Source organism: Sitophilus oryzae, unplaced genomic scaffold, assembly GCF_002938485.1.
Source record: "Sitophilus oryzae breed Bouriz unplaced genomic scaffold, Soryzae_2.0 scaffold_499_pilon_pilon, whole genome shotgun sequence".
Lineage (NCBI taxonomy): Eukaryota > Metazoa > Arthropoda > Insecta > Coleoptera > Curculionidae > Sitophilus > Sitophilus oryzae.
The window spans coordinates 3845413-3872566 of record NW_022147083.1 but is presented as its reverse complement, the minus strand read 5'-3'; the positions used below and the strand labels follow the sequence as shown (position 1 = coordinate 3872566).

At 34.8% G+C, this 27154-nt stretch overlaps 1 protein-coding gene across 2 annotated transcripts in view; it reads left to right on the top strand.

Moving 5' to 3' along the window:
• LOC115886861 (poly(rC)-binding protein 3) overlaps positions 1–27154 on the top strand; it is a 713764-nt gene that overhangs the window by 40952 nt on the left and 645658 nt on the right. Inside the window, exon 2 of one of the 2 annotated variants that reach the window (XM_030906168.1) lies at positions 24438–24475. The gene's annotated coding sequence lies outside the window, so the exon portion shown is untranslated. Of the gene's footprint in view, positions 1–24434; positions 24476–27154 lie in introns of both variants that reach the window. The other variant, XM_030906167.1, reaches the window with a different exon arrangement.

Genomic DNA, 27154 nt, shown 5'->3' with positions numbered 1-27154 from the left:
AGATATCGATATGTGGTTTTCACCATCATGTTTTTGACAAAAATTGAGCTCCAGACACCCATATTAGTTTTTGTCTATCTCCTATAGAAAAGGGTGCTTCCATTTAAAAGCGTCGAATTTGACCCACCCTGTACATTCAACAAAAAAAATTATGCAACTAAAAACCTTCTGAGCCTTAGCTCAGAAAGAAAGAAAAAACAAAATACGCATCGCCTAGGTTAGTCGACGGAAGGTCAACGCCCTGTCAAGCAAATGGCGACGGAACCCTAACCAGGTATGTCAATCAAATCAATTTAATAAAATGAATAACTATAAGTTTTACTTACCAAAGTAAAACCTATTAAATAGGTATTACGATAAAGTAATACTATACACGTAATACCACATACGTAATACTATTCACGTAGTACCACATACGTAACATCACCCATATAATACTATATACGTAACATTACATACATAATACTATATACGTAGTATGTGGATAAAGTGTACGGAAAGAATTTCCGACACTCTCGATGTTTTGAGACTTATCACATACTACGGTGGCATTTGACGGACTCTTACCGTCACGAGGAACCCGTACATGGCTATTCTTTACTGTTGAGCATGCAACTAACCAGTAGCATACTCAACTCGCCCACCATGTAGAGCGGATACGAGCCAAACGGCCCAAACCATGACCATAGGCTAGGTCATAGCCATAGATCAAACTCAATGCCAAATGTCAAAATGATAACCAAACTCAAAGAGTTACTATAAACCAGTACTAGGTTCAACCCAAAACTGACTAAAGTCACAAAAATGTCAGAAGCGACATTGCTCAAATCCAGACTCCAATATGTACAACCTAACGTAGCATAACCTAAAGTACCAAACTAAGCTAAACTAAGCTAGACTTAAACTAAATAAACGTATGACCATTTCCCAACAGTCATACAGGATGTAGTTGTCTTCATGACAACTCATCGGGCACTAAACTAACAACTATCTTGCTGATAGCTATACTAAACCAAAACAATGGTATGATTGCTCGCGAAACAACCACCCGAAAACCAAAAAAAAAAATATAGATTAAATAATAATCTAAATAATTAAAATAGAGATTCTGCAGTACAATAGAGTAATCGTCACCCCTCTATGTATGCTAATAAGAATCTCCAAGTATCTGTAAATCCGGCTGTATAGGATTTTACTGCCAAAATTTACCAAAAAACTAAATTTGATATAGATGTCATCCTGACAAATATATCTCACGGTAAAGACCAAAAAACTAAATCTGATATAGATGTCGTCAAGACAAATATATCTCATGGGAATGACGCAAAAAACTAAATATGATATAGATGTCACCAAGACAAATATATCCCATGGGAATGACCAAAAAAACTAAATATGATACAGATGTCGTCAAGACAAATGTATCTCTCGATAACGAGAAAAACTAAATTCGATATAGATGTCATCTAGACAAATATATCGCACGGCCGGAAAACTAAAACATAAGTCTCATGCATCAGAATGCATAGACGAACTAGAAGAATCATCTTCTACGGGACTGTAAGGCTTAAGATCCTTAACATGCCAATTTCCGGCAGTAGATCCATCAGGATTCGACAAAGTATAAACAAGGCGTGAAAGTTTCTTAGTTACTGTACATAAAACAAACTTGGGTGCTAGCTTAGCCGCGAATTTGTTAGCTGCATTCGACAAAACCTTGTTGCGACGCCATACCTTATCTCCTATACTAAACGAGATCTCTCTCTTTCGGAGATTGTATGCATTTGCGTACTGAAGATAAGCCTTATGCATATTTTTCCTAACATCAAAAAATAAATCGCGTAAACCTCCAAGTTCGGCGGCATAACCCTTTCTATCGCCAGGTAAAATCTCAAAATCAACATTATTCATGGCATCTGAACCATAATAATCCCCAGACACGGGTACATGACGACCAAAATTCAAAAAAGAAGGTGTCACCTTTGTGATTTCGTGACGACTGATGTTAATCGCAAACTGAACTTTAGGTAACTCTGCATCCCAATTTTGATGTTCATCAATGTAAGAACGAATTGCCGTAGAAATCGTTCGATTACTGCGCTCTACAAAATTGCACTGAGGCGAATACACAGCGTTGAACAGAATCTTCTGGACTCGATATAGAGAACACAAATCACGCAAGACTCTACCACTCAAATTCGGTGCATTATCGCAAATCACATACTGAGGTACACCATAGACTAAAAACACATTATTCTCTATAAAATTACTAATATTCTTGGCTGTAGCTGTACGTAGAGGATATACTAGCGTATATTTGGACAACCAATCTCCAACTACTAATAACCATGTAAACCCTTTCTTAGGACACGGTAGAGGTCCTACAAGATCTACAGCAATAATCTGCCATGGGAATTTTGCTTCTTTCTCTTTCCCCATAAAACCTATTCTTAGACTTTTAGGCCAGTAATATAACTCCCGAATGCGAGATAAAGTTTTATAGAAACCAAGATGAGCTGAAGTAGAAGGGTCATGACAAGAGCGAATGATATCATACGTTTGAGGCTTAGGAACTAAAATTTTCCATTCCAGAATGTTAGTTTTAACAGGTAAGTAACAAGGAACAAACTTGTACAGCATCTCACTCTCGAGCTTCCACTGAGGGTACCGATCCGGTGATGCACGCACCTGTTCGCGCAAGTTCGCATATCAAGGGTCGATCCTATCAATATCAACTCCAAGGGTGGATATTTTTGGTGGAACTGATTCCTCAAACATGCGACTCAATGCGTCTGGAACAACATGATCCGCCCCTTTACGATGAACTAAATCGAAAGAATTTTGTCGCAATCTAAGCGACCAACGAGCCAATCTCCCTGTAGGGGTTTTCAAATTACTAAGCCAAAGTAGAGAATAATGGTCGGTAATAACGGTAAACTTAGTACCTTCGATATAAGGACGAAATTTCTCGATCGAAAAAATGACCGCAAGACATTCGCGTTCCATAACAGAATAGTTACGTTCCGCTCGAGACAATGAACGACTAGCATAAGGTATAACTTTTTCCTCTCCGTCTAAAACTTGTGTAAGGACACCTCCAAGTCCTGTATTCGAAGCATCACATTGGATTGTAAAAGGCTGCGAAAAGTCTGGTTGTGACAAGACAGGTGAAGAAACTAAAGCTTCCTTAACCTTAATAAAAGAAGATTCGACTTCAGAAGACCAAGAGATAGACTCTTCTTCTTTTTGCCCTTTAATAAATCATTAATCGGCGAAACTAACGTAGAAAAACCTTTAATGAAACGTATGTACCAAGAGCAAAGACCAATGAAGCGTTTGACTTCAGTTGTGGTGGTTGGACGAGGATAATTAATCATAGCCGAAATTTTATCTGGATCGGTGCGTAAAGAGTTACCACCAACTACATATCCAAGAAATTTAAGAGATGTTTTAAAGAACTCACACTTTTTGGTATTTATAGTAAGGTTAGCTTCTTTAAGCTTATCTCTGACAACAGACAACAGTTTGATATGTTCTTCAAAAGTAGCAGAACAAACTATAATATCGTCTAAATAACAAAAAATATTTGGTTCATATTGTGGACCAAAAATTGAATCTATCAAACGTTGTTGTGTCTGAGCAGCATTACAAAGACCAAAAGGCATGGGTACAAACTGAAATAATCCACCTCCTATCACACTGAACGCTGTCTTTTCTCTAGACGAAGGATGGGGTGGAATTTGCCAGAAAGATTTCCTGAGATCTATTGAAGAAATAAATTTTGCATCACGCAACATATTTAGAATCCTATCGATACGGGGTAGAGGATAACTGTCATGCTTACATTGAGTGGACGTCCATCGAAACAAAACCGATACTCGCCAGGGTTCAAAAACACCCAATTTGAGCATGTCGTCCAACTCATCGTTCAAAATTTTATGCATATACGGTGATATAAAGGTCTTTTCTTAAAAGTGATAATAAGGTATTTTCTTGAAAGGCGTTGCGTCTCCCGTTTCTATAGTTAATTCTATTTTATTCGTCCTTCCAAGACGATGTTCGCTATCAATTACTTCAAAAGATCGAATAATTGTTTCAGCCGTGTTCTGCTGTCTAGTCGTTAAATCATCAATCGAAAATAAATCATTATTTTTAAACTTAAAATCGCCCTCAAAGTCTTGAGCACCAAGAACACAATCTTGACAATTCTGAATGCGAAAACTATTTACCTTTACCTTTAACTGAATGGTAAATCTATTACACCCACTACATCTCTTTTAGAACCATCGGCTAAACTAACTGTCGAAAAAGTTGAAGAATTTTTAGTTATGCCAAGTTTACTAAGAAAATTTATACCTTCTGAACCAATCACTGTGGTTGTACAACCAGAATCAATAAGTACTGTAAACTCATGGGAAAAAACATCTATCTTAATAAAAAATCTATTGTCCAAAGGCTTTTTAAATAAAATGGTAGAAATTTTTGAAACAGTTTTTAGTCTCTTCGGAGTTCTTCGTTTAAGAAAGTTCCGAACTGTCCGAAGCCAAGATTCCCAATCTGTGATATTAAATCTAGAAGAGGTTCGTCGACTGGGCCTACGCGCCTCTATAACTAGTTTTTTGAACACTTAGACAATTTCTCATAGTTACGTTTAGTAAACCACAACGATAACAAAACGTTTTACTCTGTAATTTACAATTATAAAACAAATGTCCTTGTTGGCCACAGTTCCAACATGTAGAAGGAGTTTTAGGTACTGAACTTGTACTTGGTTCTTGAGATGTATTGGTTTGAGTATTTATAGGATGTGCTGCCTTATTTTGCTTAAAATTTTTACTCAATTTTTTTCTAAAATTATTAACAGAATTTGAGACATGAGACTTCACGCTACGTGACTGACTTGAAGTGGATCCAGCATTACCGCTAGTACTACAACTACAAACACGAGCAACCGATTGCTCGTTAACTGGACGTAAATTTGCTTCTAATTTCCGACACATGTCCACTAAATTTGACACTGAAACTATATCAACCGACGCGAGCTGATTTGAAAAAATAGCCAATAAATTCTTCCTCAAGATTTTAACTTTAGTCGTTTCATGAGGAGGGTGACTCAAACGAGAAAATAAAGCTTCCATGTGCGAAACAAAAATTACAACAGTCTCATTTTTCTTCTGTTTACGCCCCTTAATCTGATCCCACAAGTCATCATCAATTTCAGCCGAAAGAAAATCTAACTTAATCCGTTTAACTAAGGATTCCCAATCATGAACCGAATCTTTAATACTACGAAACCAGATAAAAGCTTCGCCGGTAAAAAGCTCAACCGCAGATCTAAACAACTCATCCCGGTTTACATTGCGCGATAATGCCAGTTCTTCAACGCGTTCAAGAAAGTTAAAAACTTGTCTACCGTCCCCACTAAACTTGATACCCCATTCGGATAAATTTATAGACCTACCAACATTAATAACCGGTGCAGGTACATTAATGATGGGCTGAAAACTACTAGGGTCACCGAAACCTAAAAGATTTGGAGAGGCAGCTCTACTAGGCTGTACGCGTTGGAGCAAGTCTGCTTCTAACTGTATACAAGTAGCGTAAGTTTCGTTTAAAAAAGTTCTAGCGCGTCTCAACACGTCTTCGTCTTCGACTGACGGCAAGGTAACTCGCTTAATACGGCCTAACACATGAAACAATCTAGACTTTATGCGCTTAAATAGAGAGTCGGAAACTGAACCTTCAAAATCAGAAATCAAAGTTTTAATAGAATCTACTGTAAAGTTAATTTCAGTACACTCTTGCTCAAATGGTTTGTCATACGATGACATGTCTATCAGACAACCAGGTTTCATACGTTCCTTCTCTAATAAACGACACAAAATCTTCCGTTTCTCATTCATCGGACGCTCCGTGATAGTCTGTCTAATCTCAAGTTCATAATTAAGCTCATCGATCAATAAATGACCCGACTGGAAAGCGGTAAACTCCATCTTAAAAAATTCAAAATTGTCAAGATAAAAAATCAAAAATTATATGGCCTGCCTTAGTCGTTATCGACAATTTCAAACCTTGTTAAATTAATTGCAATCAATTAATCAACAAAAACAAAATCATACACAAATGGTCAAATTGTGACCACCCAGTATAGTAAAATTATCAAAGTAATCTCAACTAAGTATAACGTTCAAAATTTATATCAACACCTAGAGATAAAAAAAATCAAAGTCGAAAATTTAATGCTTGTCCACCCTGTATAGGGAAAAATACTAACCAAAATGTCTGTAAGTATAAAGTTTCAAACTTTATCAAATGTCAAACACCTTGAAATTTAGATAAACTTTCAAGTGTATCTACCAAGAATTTTTTTTTAAACTATTAAAATTTTTTTTTTTTTCAAAAATATATCAAAATATCAAAAATACCAAAATACCCGGCTGATATATCTCCGTAACATGAAATTGTCCAAATTCTATAGACCCAAATAATAATAAATAGAAATATCAAAAATAAGAAAGAGAATAAAAATTACAGTCTTTAATCGTACCGAGAGAAACTACAACTGTTTCCTCCCCTGTATCATGCCAAAAAAGATTAAACTACAAAAATTAATATGAGAAAATTAATAAGAAAAATTGTCAGACTCCAGTGAAATGTTCCGAGTAAAATTCTCTCAACGCCCCACGTTTATGGGTGCCAATTTTTATGTGTAGCGTCTTTTTAAAACATTATCACTGCGAACGGCAGCTTTTCGTTGGTAGAGCAGTCGTGGATAAGGTATTTCACTGGAAAGAAACTAATTAACAATAATAACTCGAAATTATAAATATTGGGCGCCAGGCATGTACAGAGAAAGAAAACACAGTTGTATATTACTTAAAACTAATGACTATATTTATTCATGATGTTCTTAGATGGTACATGACATTGTAGAGTTCTAATAAATATGTAGTGGTTATATGTCAAAGAAAGTGGTGGTAAGAGTCGTACTCAATGTCAATGAAAACAACTACGATAAAATACAAGACATGTAAAGTTTAAGAGAATATATGAAATGTAGCATTACTTTAATTAATTTGATATAATCCATATGATGCTAAATCGAAGATGTTGCAACCTGTAGATTCTAGAATCTATGTTTGGTTATTCATCTGTTAAAATAGTGCGATAATAATATCTATAAAAGTAATACCATTACAAGATGTAATGCAATGAAACCTAAGATCTAAATTATATTTAGTATTAATTATTATATTAAATATTAAATCGACATGAATGTTCTTAACAATCTAACCACTAAACATAGTCTTTACGATATTATTTAAGATGTACGTTATTGTTTAAGACTGTAAATGTTTTAAATGTTAAATGTAAAACTAGAAATTAAATCTACACTTAGCTGTTCTTTATGTAATCTTGCTTTAAACAGTAACAGCGTGAGGTGGTCTCGCATAATCTCTGTACTCAGCCATCCAACACAACCAAAGGGGCCAGAATGAGGACACCATGAATTGATACAGCCGTAACTAACTAGCTTATAGCTGGGAACGAAGCAGCATGGGACTCAAGCTACATCCACGCTGTGGCACAATATGTAAGAAAAAATCATTCTTACTGGGGACACTCGTCCACAGGACATCCGCACATAAGATAATGTCCGTACATAAGACACTACCCGTACCTTGGACCCTAAAAATATGAAACTCTTGTTTAAAACCAAACAAGGTCTAATAAACAAAATAAACCTACCTCGAAATATTTCCGAGGGCTCAATAAATAATAAACAACCTCTCCTTTCTTCCATGTGACATTCTGGAGGACAAAAGAAAAGGGACGCCAACGTGCCAGCAAAATACAAATACAAGTTGGGACATCCGTAACTCTACCCTAAAAATATTCAATAATAATATCGAATCTATAAAAGGTAATAACTCATCTTTACCTGTAGCCTCGAAATAGCAGCTGATTCAGATTATACAGCAAGAGTTAAATAATCACCATTTCTAAAAAAACTGGGACTAATGGCGTCTGACAGGCCAAACGGTCAAACCAAAAGTGCCGTTAAATCACAGAGAGTTGACAGAAGCGATGCTGACAGCGCGCGCCTCCACAGAATAGTGAAACGATAGCAGGGTTGGTGACTAGGGAACGTAAAAATTACGCCAAGCGTACCAACAAAATGATCAGGCCTGAACGAGAGGGAATCCGGTGACGATAGGCCAGACATCATATATTATATGTAAAAAAGACATGTAACGAACTAAAAACGTTACAATCTCTCAATCTTTTCTATAACTAATTTCATTTTTTATACAAAGAAATGTACAAGATAATCGAAAAAAAACGGCAATCAGCGATGGCTATGAAATGAAAATTGCTGTCATTTTATATGTAAAATTATATGGAAAATGTCACTGATCATCATTTCCAAGCCAACTGGACGCCGTTTTTTTTATAAATAAATAAATATTGTGATGATTGACACTTCATATATGATAATACCATTTAAATAATGTATTTTTCATTACAATTGTTGTATTGTTAGTCGTTTTTATCAATCAATCGGATATTAGAATAAAGATGATGTTATAGTAGATACTTAACAAACATTATAAAACGTAGGGAGACTAGTATTGGGAAAAAGCTGTGAAACATGTTATGTTAAATTGTCACTGCGCTAGCATTCAATACAGAATGGCTTCTCAGTGGCTTTTTACTATACGAGTAAAAAGCCTTTTATTACCTAACCAACAAAAACATTTAACGATTCTTAGGGTATATGGACATGGACATATACCAACATATATATCGACAGCAGAAGGAAAAAATAAAAAGATTAAAGAAAATACTATTTCCATGGCTACATTAAGTTATTTTAGAAATTACTTATTCTACTTTATTGTGAGCACCAATTTTGGCAGTGATAAGGATGAAATTTAACAATAGAAATGTTGACTAGGTTTACTACTATTAAAAAATAGTAGTAACTATATAAAATAATAACCCTTAATATTTTTTAATACTTTTTTATGTACGAAAACAAAAATATACTTTCTTGTATAGGACTACAAAAAAATATTTAGAGAATTTTAAAGTTTGTATATTAGACAGTGCCACAACTAAAACTTTAAAAGAAAATTTTATATCAAAAATATAATATTACCTTGCGTTGTTGATTCGTACTTACAAATTTTGGTAGAATTTTTTTTGTATGTACATTTTTGACAAACTATGTATACTAAAAAATTTGACTAATCAATCTGCATTGATCCATGCCCAGTAATCTGAATCTGAACGGAATAAGTGAAAAAGACTGGGTTTTGGCCGGCAAAATTTTTGAAAATTGACGAAACACAGTTTAAATGGGGCAATTATAGGACTCAAACTAGCTCTATTCATAGAGGCTTCACTGGCCGTGTAGCTACTTACCGTTTTCGAAATATTTGCGTTTTCCGCTTTTTGTAAAATTTCAACTTTAAATGGTTTTCTACGAGTCCTTATGAAAATCTAAGAAACGAAAAATAGGCCATGGGAGAGCGCCGTCAGTCGTCTATCCGACAGTGCATAAATAGTTTCTTAGAATTAAAGGGTTTGGTAGGTATCCTTAAAAAAAGGCAAAATTTCCAAAAAAAATTCCCTACCAAAATCGAGCTTTTTCGATCGATTTTTTCGATTCGAATAGAATTTTTTTTAACTTATTCTGATTTGAAAGATTTTCTGGGCGTGGATCGATGCAGATTGATTAGTTAAATTTTTTAGTATAAAAAGTTTGTCAAAAAAGTACATATAGGGTGAGAAAAAAATAAAAATCATTTCTTTCATTCTCGGCAATTTTTTTAAAATACAACATAACCTAAAAAGAGGGTCAAATTGCATTTAGAATTCTTACATTAACGTCTTCTAACCGTACCAAGTAAGAAAAGTGGAAAAAGTTAATAAATAAAAAAATCGATTTTTTTCCAGAAAATCGACAATCAAAATCTTTCAAATTAAATATCTTGGAAAATAGCTATGCATTGTCGAAATACAGTTTAAATGGCGCGAAAGAGAGCTCCACTAGCTCTATCCGCAGAGGCCTCAATGATCGTTTAGCTCCTTACCGTTTCTGACAGAAAACTTATTTCTATTTAAACTTTTATTTTTTTTCTGCTGGTATAATTTAATGCAGCGACCAAATGCCAAAATTTTCGAAGTAAGAACTTCCAAGCTTAATTTTAACGTTAACGCCTTAAAAATTGTTTAAAATCATAAAAAGGACCCCTAAAGAACTCACGTGATTTAATATTAGTCTCTGACTATTAGTCATAAAATATTAATAAGTCTACAACAGACAGTGTTATAAAAATCATTATGAATGGCTTAACTATATTTATTTATGATTATGGGATATTGTTCTAACCCATACCTAATTAGGACCAATCCTACTGTAATTAGAATCGTAATTAGCATCGCTAAGATTCTGCTTATGTTGCTGTAAGAGATTTGTCATTGTTTCCATCCGAATGTGAAATAGTTACAAAGCTACTAAGTTGTTACTAAATTTTACTTACACTAACAGTAATATCAAAGTTATACTTCAATATCAAGTCTACTTCATATTCTTTGGTAATCTATAAGTTTATTTTAAACCCTTTTGTTCTATATTAGTGTTATAAAAAAGAAAAATATGATTTTAATGCACTACATTGAGAAGAAGAAAGTCATTCTTAAGCAATATTATAAACAGGAATTAATCTGTTGATTTCAAATACCAATTTTTCGGAAAACTGATTCTGTCCAGGCTAGTAAAGTTTTTGACATTAGGCCTCCTCCCCCTAGGTGCCTTCTCTGAGGTTGGCGATAAATATGACATATGACTCTCTGTCTAGTCCTTGATGGATAAGGGTGTTTTTTTTTCATGACAAGGGGCCGTCCTCTGCCGGAAACACTGCGACCTGTGGTCTATTGTGTTTGTCCCCCTTCTATATCTGAACCCATTCTCCTATCCCTGTGCCCTGCACTAGCTTATGCAGGTTCTTGATAGAATGGGAGCATAGTTCTTCCGGTTCTAGCCTAGCTTTCCCAAATAAAAAGTGTCGCTTGCGATCCAGAGCCTCGCAATGACATATTATGTGCTCCGCTGTTTCAGGATCTTTATCGCAGAGTCTGCAGCAAATACTTCCTTGATATAGGCTGAGCTTGTTCAGGTAACACTTGACAGCCATGTGTCCTGTCAAGAGGCCTGTTGTAATCCGCACTTTATTCCTACTAAGCATTAGCAGTTCTTTTGCGGTTTTAGAGCTAGGTCCTTGGATAAAAGCCTTGCTGTGTCTGTGCCCCTGTCTGTTTCTCCAATGGACATTGTGCTTTTTCCTGATCCACAGTTTTAGTGCACTACGGGCTATACATTTGGGTATTCCCAGTACTGGCTCTGGACCAAGATAGGATGCCGAGATCCCTTTCTAGCTAGCTCATCGGCTTTTCGTTGTCTTGGATGCCGCTGTGGCCCGGCACCCAGAGTAATTTAATAAGGATTTAGGTGATTCGGATTTATTCTTTCGGATAAGGGTGTTTCCGTCGGTGTGGGTCCAATCTTTTATGTTACGTAGCCATGACTTATTTTTCCGCGCTATGCTGCATTTTCCATCGATATTTCTTTCTATTATCTATTATATTTCTTCATATTCTGAGTGCCGCATTATGGTCCAAGGTAGGAAGTCTTTTTGATTTTAATTATGCCTGTTTGGGGTGCACGCATTTTCATTTTATTTAAAACACAGTTTGTTGTTCACAGTTTGTTGTTCTGGATATCCAACTTATCCTCAGCATTCGACAATACATCCACATTTCAAAAGCATTAAGTCGTTTGATGTCTTCCTTTTTAGCGACCATGTTTCGCATCCATATTGAAGCAGAGGCCCTATATAACATTTTAATATTCTTAGCCTCGTTGGTTAGGTTACCTAACCTAACCTAACCTAACCTCTCTTCCGATGGCTCAAAAACTTCCGCATGTTGAGGAAACCAGTCCTAGCTATTTTAATTCATCTTCTAATTTCCTTAGAGTGGTCTAGCTGCCTGTTATTCCCTGCCCAAGTAAATATATCTCTGCGTGGTTTCCAGTTGAACGCCGTTTATCATTATGTCGGTTTTTCCATTGTCTTGCGGATGTCTGTTGAAAATCTTAATTTTTGTCTTGTCGATGTTAATCTCTAGACTCATCCTGATGCTTTCTTCTGTCACTTTGTCTCTTTGTCGGGTGTGCAGCTGGTCTTCGGTTTCTGGTAATACCACGGTGTCGCCTGCATATCTTATATTTACAATTTTTCCATTTATTTTAGCTTCTTCTGGACAATTTTGAAGATATTTTCGGATTATATATTCGGCGTATACGTTAAACAATAATGGTGACAATACTCATCCCTTTCTAACACCTCTTTGTATGTATATGTATCTTATATTGCTTTTTTCGGTTCTGACACAACCTTTGTGATTCCAGTACGTGTTCCTTATAATGATGATATCTCTCTCATACAAGCCTACGTTAGTAAGAACTAGTAATTTTTATTCGATCGAAGGCTTGTAGGCAACGTAAGATACGTACAGCTTTCTTTGGACTTCCATATACCTCTCTGCGATTAGTGTTAAACTCAGGATAGCTTCCCTTGTTCCTGTCCCCCTTCTAAAACCGTATTGTGATCTAGTAAGGAAATCATCACATTTGTATTGCTCTATTGAATATTATTCGCATAAAGATTTTCGCTGCGTGGCTCATCAGACATATTGTTTTGTGGTCTTCGCATTTCTTCGCTTTATTCTTTATGGGTAAGGCTATGAAGGTAGATGTTACCCAGTCTTCGGGGATTGTTCCGGTTTCATATACTTTATTGAAAAATTGGGTCAATATTTTGATGGAATTATTGCTTAGGTGTTTGAAGTGCTCTGCTGTATTTGATCTTCGCGCGGTGCTTTATTGCTTTCCTTGACATTAGGCAACGTATATTCTTACATAAACTTAACATTGCTATTAATGTCGAATTTGTATGAATTAGGTATTTTCGTGATTTATTTTTGTCTGTATAAATTGCATAAATTTTATTTTGCATTGGCTGCATTCTATTAATTTTAATAAGAATTTTCTGTTCATAAAATATTTTTCCATAAATTTCAATTAATAGAAGGAGTAAATATCTGTCATCAACTCAAGGATTAATTTTTGATTATTTACCTGAATAATAATACAAAATAGTATTTTAAGCGCCAGAATAATTTTAATTGATATTTATATAACTTAGTAGGCCTAATTGCCTGATTAAGCATGATTTATAATTTTTCGTAAATACACAGTCAAATTAATAATATTACATTGTAATTAAAATCAAATCCGAATAATGCATAACTCGATAGATATTCCATTAAAAACATTAAGTTAATGCAGCTATAATTGTGTACCATCCAGGCATACTAATTAATAAATTTAACTGATGCAAAATCGCCTGACTGGAAAATATTATTAGAAAATTAAAGTTAACTACTAACTACCATAATTATTAATAAAATATTTTAAAATTTATAAATCTTTCTACAAACAAAGAACTAAATAGCTTATCTCTTAGTCAAACTACATTATTTGCTTGTTTGACTCTATTACTTTGGTTGTTCTTATGTATTACCATTTATGAGTCGTAAAGAATATGCTTTACTTGTACCCTTATAATATATTTAATTAGGACTAGTATCAAAGGTTGAATAGGTAATGTTACTTTTTGTAGGTTATTTAGAACAAGTTTATTTTTGAAGTAAACCTTCTTTACACGCGCTGGGAGTAAAAATTCAAGGCCGTGACACGACAAGCGAGAGGAAAAGTGATAAGGACAGCCTACGGCTTAGAAAAAATCGTTCGATTTAAACGAATTTTGGTATGTCGATGGATTATACCAAGGCCAACTTGAATGAGTACGACATGTGTCACTGTGACAGATAGTTTTCACGTAAGATACGTCAAAAATTGATGTCGTCCGATCGCGACCAAATTTGGTGGGTAGGCTATGTGAGCGACGGTGCACGCGGTCCTACCCTGCAAAGTTAGATACGACGTTTCGTTTAAATGTTCATCAGGGTGGGACTAAGGATTTGATATTGAAGAAAAATGTTGGTCGATTTCAGAATAAGTCGAGACGGGCTACAAGATGACGCACTCGACGTTTCGAACCGATGCCTCTAAATAGAGGAAATCATCAGTATTCTTCTTAATTATGGGTCGATTTGAACCAAACTCGGCACGTGGATAGAGGTAACCGAATGAAGTCCTCAGACGGATAGATGGACATTTTAATGCAAATTTTGTGAAAGTGAATAAAATATTTTTAATTTATTACTTTTTCAACATTTCAAACTACATTTTTTCAAACATGTCCTTCAAATCCTTCAATTTAATAGCTGTTAGTAAGAAGTTTAACTTCAAATATGCGCATACACTCTTTTTTTCTATAATAAGGGACTGTCTTGTGCCGAAAACACTGCGACCTGTAACGACTGTTTGTAACGTGTGTTTGTCCACTTTCTATGCCTGCACCCACTCCCCTATACCTGCATGTATCCAAACCAACTTGAGCAGATCTTTGATAGGATAAGAGCATAGTCCCTCCGATTCTAGCCCTAGTTTTCCCAAATAAAAAGTGTCGCTTGCGATTCGGGGCCTAGCACTGACATATTATATGCTTCGCTATTTCAGCATCTTTATCCCAGAGTCTGCAGTAAAGACTCCTTAAGAGGCAGGTTAAGCTTGTTCAGGCAGCACTTAACATCTACATGTCCTGTCAAGAGACCTGTATACTCCGCCCTTTATTCATTAAGTTTGGTTTTATACACTCTAAGCAATGAAAATACTAAGACTTGTGATATGTAATAGAACTTTAGCTTCAGTTATTTGTTTGCTAAGTATATACATGATTTATTGATTTAATATTTTTGTAAATATATGATATAGTCTCTCTTCAGTCGTTCACCCCACCTGGGAGTATAGTGACATCATGTCCCTCAATTCCTCGGACCAAGTTGTTCGACCCTGCGCCATATGTGAGGCTTCGGGGAGGTTCTGACCCTCTAGCGTTTTGACTTGGTCTACTTACTTCTTGGATGGCCTTCCACGTAATCGTCTTCCCTCTACCTTCCTCTCCACCATCAGTCTCTTCATTTAGGTGCCACTCCTGGCCATATGGCCAAAATATCGGAGGATTGGCTGATTTAATTTGGTAAGCAGACGTGTCTCAATTTTTAGTTCTTCAATATTGGAAATGTTTGTTCGATGAGCCGTCCATGGTATTCGCAGCAGCCGTCGATATACCCACATCTCCAAGGCGTTTATTCTTTTCTTATGACTTTCATTTAGTGTCCATGTTTCAGAAAATGAGGGTCATCAATCAATCTAATTCAATTTATGCTAAGATCAATTTAATTTATGCTAAGTTATTCAAATACATTCAATATGTTTAGATATAATATATAGGGTGATTCACGGCGATATAAAATCGGTGGTAGAATTTTTTAGAAAATTTGCATTTTTATGTCAGGGCGCCTATTCCTTCTGCCTAAAATATTTCCAGCGTTACAATGTTGCCGCATGATTTGAAAAGTGGTCGCATCTTTCTTATTTTAAATAGAACACTCGGTATATTATTACATTTTTGGAAAATTCTTTCATAACTGCCGAATTTATGATTTACCCCATACTTGTTCAAGATCATGTTTTTGTTCAAAAACATGTTTTATTTTTATCTCGAAAACTATTAGGTTATTATAATAGAAAAGTTATGAGATACGAAAGTAGTTTCGAAAAATGTAATAATATACCGGGTGTTTCATTTTAACTAACAAAGATGCAATTTTTAGAATGAAGTGGGACCACTGTTATGCTGAAAATGATTTATAGAGATAAAGCAGATGTCTTTATGCAAACATCCAATATACCTCCATCTCCAATATCAGTCGTACCAAAATTCATGGCACGAATGGTTGTCGTCTCGGCGCACTCAGTGATGAGGTGTACTGGTGTTTCACCATCTTCCCCACAGAATCTGCATTCGCCGTTTCTTCTTAGTTTCAATCTACTGAGGTGTTCATTGAGGAGACAGTGTCCTGTTAAAAACCCCCGTGACAATCCGAAGATTGTTCTTACTCAGACCCAGGAAGATCTGTGATTTTTCTTGATCATAAGCCCTCAGAAACTTCTTCGAGTGTCTTAGACCATTGCAAGATTTCCATTCCAGGTTGCGGATGGAATCTTCCAAGTTCTTGAGTTCCGCCTTGAGTTGGTTACCACTTGGAAAGCAGAACGGTTCTGGTCCAGTTAGTGGCGTGTTCGCTCCTTTCCTAGCTAGATTATTTGCTTTTTCATTGCCTTCTATCCCTTGGTGAGCAGGCACCCAGTGTAGGAGGACTTTGTTTTCTTTGCCTAATTTATTCAGCTTCTCTAAGCATTCTTTGACCAATTTCGAATCGATTGATACTGAGTTGATCGCCTTTAACGCTGCTTGACTATCAGATAAGATGGCTATTTCTTGTGTCCGATAGTTCCTATCTAAGATAAGTTGTACGCATCTCTCGATAGCGTAGATTTCTGCCTGTAGGATACTAGGGCCCATTGGTTCGGAGTAATTAGCTCTCGGCCCAAACACTCCGATCCCTGTTCCCGTATTGGATTTGGAAGCATCAGTATACCAAGTTATGGTATGGTCTTTTAACTGATGGGCAAGCGTTTCGCTCTTCCAATCCTTCTTATTGCTCAATACTACATTGACATGTTTGTCAAAGTTGTACGTTCTTGGCATATCGTCCACTGGGAGTTGCAGGAGTGGTATTTCCTTTTTGAGGGTGTTCCAAGCCCCTGATCTGACAATTCTCCCAGTACTAATTCCGTTAGTGACCATTCTAATCATTGTCGCATTGGCATATCTACCAATGACAATGTGCAGTGGTGTTAGATCTAGAATGACCTCAATTGTTGCTGTTGGACAGGTTCTCATGGCTCCTGTGATGCAAACACATGCTAGTCTCTGGACTTTGCATAGGTTTAGCCTTGCCGTCCGTTGCTCTAGTTTTGTGTACCAGGCAACTGCTCCATAAGTAATCATGGGTCTTACTATCATGGTATACATCCAGCGCAAAATGTTAGGGGAGCAGCCCCATCTATTTCCGGCCAGTCTTCTGCATATCATGAGAGCCTTTATGGCTTTGCTGGTAGTGTTCTTAATATGCCTGTTCCACAGGAGTTTACCGTTCTCCATAAAAATCTGAGGTACCATGGCCGTAAATCACCCTGTATATGCAATATTAAGCACGAGATATTAAGAAATTATTGTCTTCTTACAACTATAAATGATAAGAGACGAAGACAAATTCATTCGAGGTAATTTTACTTTTAATGTTTCGTCGCAAAATTCTTCTGCCATAATTCCCTACGCGCTCGCCGTGTCGGAGCAATGTCAGTGATATAATCCCCAAAGCATTTTTACGACTAAAATGAATCTCTGGGCTTTTCTATGCATTACTCAAGAAACGATTTTAATATAAAAGCCAGGTAATATCGTATACGGATCGCATAGCCATAATTTTCATTCTGTCATGCCGATCAAACGTAAATTAAATTAAGATGCTGTAGTAGAATAGTTTGGTAAATCGGCCTTAATATATTATGATGTGTAGTCGGATAATACATGTCCGTCAAACGTCTACCTGTCTCATTAGGAAATATATATGATAAATAGCTTCTACGCAATACTACAAAAGTAATTTTATTTATATTACATATATTTATTTTTGTATATACCCCAGTCAAAATAGACATTTCAATTAACAATAATTCGCATAGAGCTGAAAATTGGTACAGGTCTTAAATACACTATTATAAATTATATCTGAAAAATCCCCACACCTCCCACGTCTGCTAAAAAAATTATTCAAGGTCAAAAGTCAAAAATATGTTTTTTTTGCTTTTTTTCCCTAAACGGTAAGCGCTATCGCAAAAGTACCTTAAAGAAATGTTGTAGACCATTAAATTGTCTACAATAATGGTTCTTATACTTTTTTTTTACGAACCACCATTCCTGAGATATAGCGATTTCAAAAGTTGAAAAACTAGTATTTTTCATAATATGCACACATTTCCGCACCACGTGTGAGGTAGTGTATTTGTCGCGTTTTTTTAACGTGATTTCCCCTGTAGACCTAGTCCACGATCTATTATGGTTAAGTTTTATTACACATTATACTATTAATTTTAAAAAACGGTGCTCTTGGTTATGATTATAGTCGAACGGATTATTGTTGATTTTGGGAGAATTTTAATCTGAGTGGTAATTTTCAAATGATACTTCAACAGTAATGTCTTCTTCGCTTTCTTCTTTCTCATCTTCTTGCGGAATATCTGGAAATCCATCTATGACAGATGCATCAGTTGTCTCCTCATCAAAATCCTCATCTGTATTTAAGTCAATATTGGAGCAAGACTGACCTTGGCAATTAGTACATATTGGCGTACAAAACAATCCGACTCTTTTACAACCACAGTTTGAGCTACAACCCTTTTTGTAATTGCAAAAAATTGTGTTAAGTAGTTTTTCTGGAGCAGGTGGAAGCAAAGTTTTAATCGGCTCCAAAGTATTATCTATAAATTCCAACCCCAGTCTTCTGGGTTCAGTTGATTACCTTAGCCACAATTGAACTTGATAGTATACACGATATAAGTGTTGACAGGCAGAAGCAGATGTTGGAGGAAAACAAGAAAGTTGTACCATTTTATTGTTCCGGGTATTTTTAACAAAACTTAAATATCTATACTTATTGTCTATACAGGGTTGTTCACCACATACGACACGGAGTATTTATTGTAGCTAAACGATTAGATTTTCACAAATTGTAAGTTTTGGGTTCGTTGAAGGTCAATTAGAGCTACAATCTAAAAATATTTTTACAAGATACAGAGTGTCCCAAATAAGTAAAAAATATTATAGTTTTATTTTTTTAAATGGAACACCCTGTATATTATTCTATTTTTGGATTCTACGATTGAAATAAAGGTAAATTTGATTAAGGTTTATCACACTTAAACCTTACCGTTTTTGAAATATTTTCAATTTTATGAAATTGCAGTAAAAATTTTAAGGCTTTATTTCTCCCAGGGTATCAACCTTTTTAATACCAAATATTTACTGAAGATTATTTATTGATCAGATATTGTGTTGCAATAATAAAAATTTTACTACCTTATACAGAGTGTCCAAAAATTTATATTAAATAATTACTAGCTATAAACGGCAATAACTTGTTTAATTTAAATGGAACACCCTATATATTTTACGTAAATCAGATGCACAATGTAATTGTCTATCAAATTTTATTATACCATTTTTTAACCATCTCTTCAAGTTTTCGTAGAAAATGCTTTTTTTTTATAATTAGGCCTCATTTATCACTATACCCATGGAATATTGACATTTCAGATTTTTTTATAGCACCATGATATGTACAAAATGTACAAGTGGTAAATATTGCAAGCCCATTGGCATACAAAATAAACTATTTAAATATTTATAAAAGAGTATACCAATTAAATATACCATCATAATTTCCTACCAAAAACACCAAAAATTAGTTAATTACATACTTATAAATTGTTTTAATTAAAAAATAATTCTAAATAAATGTGGATTTGGCTCAGAAATCAATATAATAATAAGTTATAAAAATGAATGTCTGTGTTTTTATAAATAAGCATTCGTCAATAAATGAAGTAAAATCTATAAGGTGTTGCTTTTTACCACACTGTCTAATACACACACAAAATTCAGTTTTTTAGTAATTGGAGCAATTATTACTACAACGTAAACAGTCAAATAATGTGGTTTGAATACTGGGATCATATTAATTGGTCCTCTTTAACAAAAAATATTTAAACAGTTTTATTATTTTTTAATTAAAATCTAGTTCGCTTACTAGATATATCGACAATATTAGTATCTGTACCCTTTGAAAATTTATATTATATCTTTAAAAATGAGCTAAAATGTCAATATTCCATGGGTATAGCGATAAATGAGGTCTAAATTATAAGAAAATGCATTTTCTATGAAAACTTGAAGAGGTGGGTAAAAAATGGAACATATATATAATGGTACATACAATTTGATAGACAATTACATTGTGCATCTGATTCTCGTAAAATATATAGGGTGTTCTATTTAAATTAAACAAGTTATTGCCGTTTAAAGCTAGTAATTATATAATATAAATTTTTGGACACTCTGTATAAGGTAGTAAAATTTTTATTTATGCGACACAATATCTGATCAATAAATAATCTTCAGTAAATATTTAGTATTAAAAACATTGATACCCTTGGAGAAATAAAGCCTTAAATTTTTTACTGCAATTTAATAAAATTGAAAATATTTCAAAAACGGTAAGGTTTAGGTGTGATAAACCTTAATCAAATTTACCTTTATTTCAATCGTAGAATCTAAAAATAGAATAATATACAGGGTGTTCTATTTAAAAAAATACAACTATAATATTTTTTACCTATTTGGGACACTCTGTATCTTGTAAAAATATTTTTAAATTGTAGATCTAATAGTCCTTCAACGAACCCAAAACTTACAATTTGTAATAATCTAATCGTTTAGTTACAATACTCCGTGTCGTATGTGGTGAACAACCCTGTATAGAATCAATTTTTTTTGGAGAACCATATATAGCAAGAAGCAAGCGAATTCCACTTGTGATGATGACTTGTGGAGAAGAGTCAATCTTTTTGAATGCGTCTGCGCAATCAATTAAATAATTACGTGTTTCAATTTATATGGGCGAAACCCGTTACAATATTTTTATTAAATTGAGTCTCCTATGATGTATACCTGCCGAGTATGTGTGCATATTAGTATTTTCGATGTTTGAAATCGCCATATCTCAGGAATGGTGGTTCGTAAGAAAAAAGTATGAGAGCCATTATTGTAGAAAATTTAATGGTCTACAACATTTGTTTAAGGTACTTTTGCGATAGCGCTTACCGTTGAGGAGAAAAAAAGAAAAAATATATTTTGACTTTTGACCTTGAATATTTTTTTTAGCAGTCGTGGGAGGGGTGGGGATTTTTCAGATATAATTTATAATAGTGTATTTAAGACCTATACCAATTTTCAGCTCTATGCAAATTATTGTTATTTAACCCCCTTTATTTGTTTATTTTGACTGGGGTAATATAAATCAAAATAAGCTGAAATGACACCGTCACGTCTAGCCGCCGCCGCGCTGCGCAATCTCGACAGAAAGCACGCAGTAAATGAGATATAGATGTTACCACGAGAGAACGGCGCCGTTACGGGTAGTGTGAATATGTAATATTGTTCAATATTGGCCTTTTAAGAATACGTATTTACTGTGGTGGCTGGCGGCAAGCCGGAGGGCAGCTCGACGTGACGGTGGCGGTGAGACGTTGTAGGTGAGAATCGTGCATAAACTATTAACCTTATGACATGGCTGCTTTTACTGCGCAGTTTTTGTGATATAACTTCTAAAGTTTTATGTCACACACAGGCCAAAAGTAGCATGCTGCAAGGTGTTTTTCTACTGCAGTTTCCTATTAAAACTGTAATTTTGTCAAACGTTGCGTTTGTGTTCACACATAACACCCGGTTTTAGCAGCGTACTAAACTGCGCGCAATCTATTTTTCTGTTTCTTGATGCACCCCGTGCTGTTTCTATCTTTTTTAGGAAAATAGTATACACAGTGATCCGAATTGTATTCGGGACACATCGACAGTATATACTGTAGATAAAAATAAGCAAAAATATTCGTATAAATATATGTCCTAAAATGCTTAGTTTCGGAAATACAGGATGCAGAAGTTAAATTTTTATTTCATAAGGCACCACCTACATTTTTTTTGACTGATTTGAAGAAAAATAACTTTTCACAAATACCTGTATAAAACTAATAAGTAAAAAATATATATTTATAACATTTTTTTATGTAAAAAATGGTATACGTAAATACTCACTATGTATGCGGAAGTTATACCATTACCAAAAGTTAGCAGCCCTAAAACCATCACGGAACTTCGTCCCATTAGCTTGTTACCAGTGCTTTCTAAGGTATTTGAAAAGCTTATTTACAGACAAATTATTGACTATTTCACTGGAAATAACCTGTTACCCAAACTGCAGTCAGGTTTTCGTAAAGGATACAGTACAGCCACGGCTTTGTTAAAAGTGCTGGATGACATCTTACTGGCAGCAGACAAGGGAGAAACATCTGCCCTAGTATTACTAGATTACAGCAAAGCATTTGACACCCTCAACCATGCTCTGCTTTGTGCCAAGTTAAGCCATTTCGGATTTAAATTTAAAACTGTCCAGCTTATCCGTAGTTATTTGGACGGCAGGTCTCAGCTGGTGATATTGAGTAACATAAAGTCAATGCCTTTGGAAGTTGATAGGGGGGTCCCTCAGGGGTCACTTTTGGGTTCTCTTTTCTTCATCATTTTCACAGCGGATATGTCGAATTGTTTTAAAGAGTGTAATGGTCACAGATACGCAGATGACACGCAAATCCAGGTTTCATTTTTACAATCTGATGCAGCGGAAGCCTCAAGGAGACTTAATGATTGTCTAGAATCCGTATCTAAATATTCACAAAATCACGGCCTAAAACTGAACCCAAATAAGTCAGCTATTATATACTTTGGACCAGCCAAGAATTGGGCAGCTCAGAGTTGGAACGTGTCAATAAATGGTGTAAGAATCCATATTGTTGACGAGTACAAAAATTTGGGTGTAGTGTTCGACAGCACACTTCGATTTCGCATTCAAGTATCAAAAGTTCTCCAAAAAGCCTATATTAATCTCCGCAACATCTATAAAAGCAAAGATGTTCTGAGCTTTGCGTTAAAAAAAAATTTATGCGAAGCCTTGTCTTAAGTCATTTGAATTACTGTAATTTTGTATATGGACCTTGTTTGGATGTTTCAACCAAATTCAAATTGCAAAAAGTTCAGAACTCTTGCATTCGTTTTATTTACAATCTCAAACGTAGTGATCACGTGAGCCACAAACTTCATGATCTAAAGTGGCTAAATATATCTGATCGACAAAAACTTAATTTTGCTTGCTTCCTGCATAAATTAATTAAATCTGAGAGCCCTTCATATTTGTTTGAAAAACTAACATGTAGGGACAATATTCATCCACGCGAAACTCGTTTTAATACGCACTATCAAATACCCAAAATTAATAAAGCCATGACCCGGAGCTGCGTCTCATATGCATCAGTTAAACTGCTTAACCAGTATCCCATTATCAGTCAATCAAACAATATATCGTTTTGCACATTTAAATCAAAATTTAAAAAGCATCTTTTACAGATAAATAACTAGGTGGTTATCCTTTTTTTGTTTCTTTTTTTGTCCTTTTTGTTTTTTTTTTGTATTTTTTAGTAGTATATTATGATAGGTAGATAATATTGTGACACTTTTTATTTTTATTGTAAACTTATAATTGTATTTTTTTTAATGCTCGGTTAAACTAACAGCTCAGCTGAATTTCGATAGGTTCGAATTTCGTTAGAGGTTCGATAAGGACGCGTTTCTCGAATCTCAAATTCGAAGAGTGTGAAAACGCCCCTCAAATATTACAATATTTTTTATTTAAAAAACGGTTAGTCTTTCGGGAAAACGCTTGGACAAGCATAATTTATTTGGTTTTTCTACATAATTTGAAATTTTTTAAAAAATCATACCAGGGTGTTCCAAAAAGTTGGGTAATTTCTTAACCATGGTTCTGCTTAAACTGCTTGACGTATAAAGTATATTTTTGGCAAACAGATTTTTCGAAAGTCAAATTCCAACGAGATGAAACTACCCCTCAAATATTACCAAGTTATATAATAATATCGCCATATTGTTTTTTCTCATGCTGACATAAATGTGAGAAAATTTTATCCAGTTTGTATGTTAATGGAAATTCTTGCTTTGCTTTATCATCACCATTACAAATGATTAATTCGACGCGAACGAAGTCGCTGGTACACGCTAGTAATTTTAATATTTGTTCATGAGTCCAATTCAATTTGGGAACCGTCGCGCGTCTTCTACCGTAACTAGTGAATATTTAAAATAAGTTAAAACCCCATATCTACATCACTAACCATTGTTTATTTATGCATGCAAGAATGATATTTAAAATTTAGTGTTTTATTAAGACTTTTTACTGAAAATTCAACAATAAAAATCAAATCTTTTTTTACCGGTTAGAAAAATATTTTCAATGATAATAGAGATAAAAATTATGCAAGAATAGCTGGACACTTTAATTCGCTTAATAAAGAATTAATAATTATTGCTGTCAAATGCGTATTAGTAAGAACCAAAAATCAAAATTTATCTCTGTATTTCTGTTTCTAGTAGTACACCATCAAGCGAGCCGTGAAATTCCTTAATAATTGGTAAGTATATTTTAAATATATTTTATTAGGTAGATAACTATCACATAAGGGCAATTTTTATTTATTATTTTTTTTTAATTTTTGAGACGCTCTACGTTTTTAACATGACACGATACTGATATGAATCCCAACGTAAACCTCCAAGATCTTCCTACATATTCCTTATTTGGTACCCACTGTCATTACTAATTTCATTTTTACTATCCCCTTTAACACTAAACAACACACATTCCACCTTCTGCAGAACGTTCAGTATGATACCTACAATATTAATTTCATTGGTCCAATTTAAATATATTGATTGATTAGATAATTTCGTAATTTTAAATTTATTGCATTCTCATGCATCTCTTTGTCGGACATGAATCGCTTGTGATTGGTCAAAAGGGTCAAAACAAAACAAAAAAGGTTTAAAAAGGTTTTACTCCACAAGGAAAAAACACAAAACATTAGATGATCAAATTTATCTTTACAAAGCTCCTTGATTAAAAATTAATGGTTTAACGCAGCCATAGCACTGTAGATTGCAATTTAAAATGCTATCTTTTAACAGAAAATGTCAAAAGTTGACGTATGATATGTCATTCTATTCAAAATGTAATTTTCTATCAAATAAAGTAAAGAAATACCGAAGGTGCCATTGAAATATCAAAAGTTGTTGTCCTTTCCGGTGACACTGGAAATGACCGAAATTAGTTGAATACGTCAATCAATCTCGATCGACTAACATTAGTGGAGTGCTTTAAGCCCTTATGGGATACAAACCTCGGAATTAATTTACTGTGAACGAATTTTATAAAACTTTTTGCATTGTATTGTTAATAAGATATATTACAAAGTTTACCCATTTAAATTCGTTGCTTTCACTTTAGTATTTAAATAAGCACACATACAGGGTGGCCCATCGAAAACGTTCCTCAAGGCATAACGGCCAGGGTATTTTTTTTCAGAAAATTCAAAAACACGTCAATTTTGTTTGTGAGGGGGACAACTTTTGCCCCAAAAATTATTGCAAAATCTTCAACTAGAGCGGGGGTGTCATCCCCCGATTTTTTCAAATGGGAATGGGGGGTCAAGTGGTACCGCAATGAAAAGGGCTTTCTATTCTCTATACTTTCCGGCTTCGTTTTTGAAAAACCGTCGAGTCATTGAGAAAATATGAAGGATTGATATTTCAAAAGTTTGTTTAAACATTTATCAGAGTAAATGATAAGGATAAATTTCTTCGACCAATTTGCTGTTTATTCTTATTATTTCTAGATGTTTACGTTTTTTTTTCACTTGCCACAAGGTTGAACGGTCAGGTGCGGTAGTTGCTAGATAGCTGTTCTGTGACTTGTGCGTTGAAGTTCTTCTCAATATTGTTAAACTTTTTAACAATTATAGTGTACTCACTTGCAGAAAATGTGGAAATAATCGAACTTTATTTTAAAAATATTGAATGTGGCAATCGGGTTGTGCAGATATTCAATGAACGCCATCCTAACAAACACCATTATGGCAAAATCATTAATTATTTTATATTAATTATTCGCGAGATAGCAGCAAAATTTCGCGAAATTGGTTCCGTTATGAATAAAAAGAGGCAGAGGGAAAATCCTGTAGTAAATGAAGCTATGGAGGTATTCGTATTGGGCCAAGTTGCCATGGATAGTACGCTGAGTACAAGAAACTTAGCCAATGAGACCGGCGTGAATCTTACAAGTGTATATTGTGTCTCTCAAGTGGGATATTAAAAAAACACAAGTTCCACCCTTACAAAATTCAGTTGGTACAAGAATTCAACGAAGACGATTTTGATCGTCGCCTGCAATTTTGTGAAATTATGAGTGAACGGCGAATGATAATAATTTCCTATTTAATGTGTGTTTTTCGGATGAGTGTACAGTACGTCTGCTGGATCTGTGTCTACGAAAGGAATGCGGACAAAAAACATTTAAATAAACAGCAATGTATTTTATACGTCTACTTGACGAGTACGTCACCACAAATCGCTCCGCCCACTCATTTTATTGGCTACTTGCAAATTTGTCGAATTTTTATTGATGGGACGCAACGTCTAATTTTTTACGAAAAACATCGAGAGAATATCGTTCCCCCTCTCACGGATACCCCGTAGGTACAGAACGGACAGACGTACTGTACTTTCTTTTTGAACGGTGTAGTTAATCGGCACAACTGTCGGTACTGGGCTGAGGACAACCCCAGGGTTTTTCACGAGGTGCACACACAAAACCCTCAGAAATTGGACGTGTGAGCTGGTATTTTTGGAAATTCTATTGTGGGTCAGTTTAACGATATTGAAAAGAACTTCAACGCACAAGTCACAGAACACCTATCTAGCAACTACCGCACCTAATCGTTCAACCTTGTGGCAAGTGAAAAAATGCGTAAACATCTAGAAATAATAAGAAAAAACCTCAAATTGGTCGAAGGAATTTATCCTTATCATTTACTCTGAAAAATGTTTAAATAAACTTTTCAAATTTCAATCCTTCATATTTTCTCAATGACTTGACCGATTTTCAAAAATGAGGCGGGGAAAAAAAACCCTTTCCATTTGAAAAAAGTTGGGGGATGACACCCCCGCTTAGAGGGTTGAAGATTTTTCAATCATTTTTGGACCAAAAGTTGTCCCTCTCACAAACAAAATTGACGTGTTTTTGGATTTTTTGAAAA